The sequence below is a fragment of the Anastrepha obliqua genome, chromosome 2 (genome assembly GCF_027943255.1).
Source record: "Anastrepha obliqua isolate idAnaObli1 chromosome 2, idAnaObli1_1.0, whole genome shotgun sequence".
In the NCBI taxonomy this organism is placed as follows: domain Eukaryota; kingdom Metazoa; phylum Arthropoda; class Insecta; order Diptera; family Tephritidae; genus Anastrepha; species Anastrepha obliqua.
In genome coordinates this window covers 62792986-62795496 of record NC_072893.1, presented here as the reverse complement: position 1 = coordinate 62795496, position 2511 = coordinate 62792986, and positions in this window count along the sequence as shown.

Here is a 2511-nt window from a genome sequence, read left to right as displayed (position 1 = left end):
GTGAGGGTGATGGGTCCCAAGTAACGCCCACCATTCTTTTGCATGCATACAGTGTATTACATTACAGCTTTTCCGCCCTTTCTTTAACATTGTGCTTCCACAGTAATTTACTGTCCAGCATTACTCTGAAGAACTTCGCATAGTCTTTGAGATGTATCTAATTCGTTGTTGCTTAGCTTCGGTAGGTTCCACTCTGTGACCTTATACTTTCTAGTAAAATGTATCATGTCCGTCTTTTACGGGAAAATAAAAAAATATATAAAATATTACATACAATATATATTATAATATAAGTGAATTTATAGACCTTAGCCCGAAGTATGTGCTTCCGTTGAGGCCTCATCTACTTCAATTAATACTTCCTACAAAAGCAACAACACATTACGCCGTCATCAAAACAATTTATTACTCTGCCGAAACATCCCAAATATTTTAGTTATAGACTATCAGGTTTGACCATCGGCTGTGGTGAAAAACACAACTGAGCGAGTGACTTCGGCTATTTAACTAAAAAATAACTCTAACCCAAATCAAGTCTAAAAATCCAAGCCATCGTCACCAACACGTGTACTACCCGGCTTACCTCAAACTTACTCTCCACTCGGATACATACGTAGAATAAATAATTATATGTGCCTTTGTATGAAGTATGTAAACTAAAGAAATCTCTGTCCAATTCACGACATCAATCTTCGGCAAATACCGGTTAAATTGTCAATTCCATGTTACTTTCGGTTGTTACTAAACAAACAAACTTGGCCTCTTTGCCGGCATATTGCAACGCAAGGGAGGGAGATGCAAAAAAAAAATGTTACATGTAATTGGAAAAATGGAGAAAATTACTGAAGTAAACGTACACGGCATAATTTAAATTGCCATGAGACAAAAGCTTCAAAGCAATCAGTCAAATAAGCGTTTTGCGAAAATTCAACCCAAAATAAATGTTAACCAAAAGCCTTCACCACTAACACATTGACTTAGGTTGAGACATGCATGCATATCTATGATATATATTTATAAACACACATACATACATACGTACTTGTAAAAGCCTAAGCAACCAAGCGTAATTCCAACCCAAAGCAATTGTCTGCAATTCAACCGAGTGTTGTCAACATAAACACCGCCAAAACAGTACCGCAGGCATTTTCCCCATCAACGCCACCACCGGCCTTACCCGAAGTGACATTTAGCGTATATTTGTACATTATTGTGCATAACCTAAGCAGCGTTTTTTCTAATAACTATAAATTAATCTATTGTATTACAATTGTATTCGTTCGCAATATTCGGCTGGGGTAATGAGAATTTACAATTAAAAAATTAAGGGACTTGCCTCAATACCTCGTAAAAGCCCCTGATCACATATAAAGAATAGCTTTGTTTTAAGGTTTAATGAAAATAAAGTGTGGAAAGGTGTTTAATAGTCTTATGACATTAATATTTCAATATGAGATCGGTCACATTGCAGCGAAGCAGGCTGCATTTTGCCAATAACTCGTTGATTGTTGGCTTATAAGTGTCAATAATTAGTCAAATTGTACCGGTTTATGAAGCTCACCAAAATATAAATTTTTGGGAATTTTGTTCCAACGCAGATTGGCTGACTTTCGGCATTTAAGGGAACTGCATTTGAAAGAACAAATTTAAAGCTAAAAGTCATTTCTAAGGGAGTTCGAGTCATTAACTGAAATATTTTTTTTCTTATAGCTTTATAGCAAAATTTTGTCGTACCTTTTTTTAGTATTTATAGTCAGAGAAAAAAGGTGAAACATATACCAATATACCAATGGATAGCATATGTGGAGACGGTTTGCACAATGTATTAAAATAGATACATAAGTGAATAGGTGCAGGTAAAATTAAACCCACCATTTTACCTGTATTATAATATATCATGCTATAGTATGTATCATGATATTATATATTTGTATCGTGATATAAAAGTTTATGAAACAACTGGAAACTTATATATTGTGAATCAATACTATTATAAATTTGATGCAGAAATTATGATGGTCATTAGGCCGGGGCGATTTGTGGGGAGGCAAAAAAATCCCCCATTGCTCTGTGAAAATCATATTCTAGGGATCAAAATAAGAAACTTTGCCGAAGGAAGCATACCTCTAAAACGTTCTTCTAAGATGTTCTTCCACAAATGGAGGGACCTCCAGTTTCAAGCCGACTCTGAATGGCAAATGGTTTTTATGGAGAGCTTTTTCATGGCAGAATTACCCTCGGAGATTTGTCTGTGGTTGCCGCGGGGCGACCGCTATTAGGGAACATTTTTTCTATTTGTTCGAACCAATGCACTTCCGAATGGTAGTTAAACTAACTGTCTGACCTTCTGGCAAAAATTTGTGGCAAAACTTTGAGCATCACCTTCTTTTTTAAGCGAAAAGGTCGTGTTTTTTGTTTGGCTTAGGTTCATTCGTGCGTTTGGAGCTCTTCACCCGCTCGCTTGATGTCTGGAATGTATGTCATATTCATAAACCCACATCTCGTCTCCAG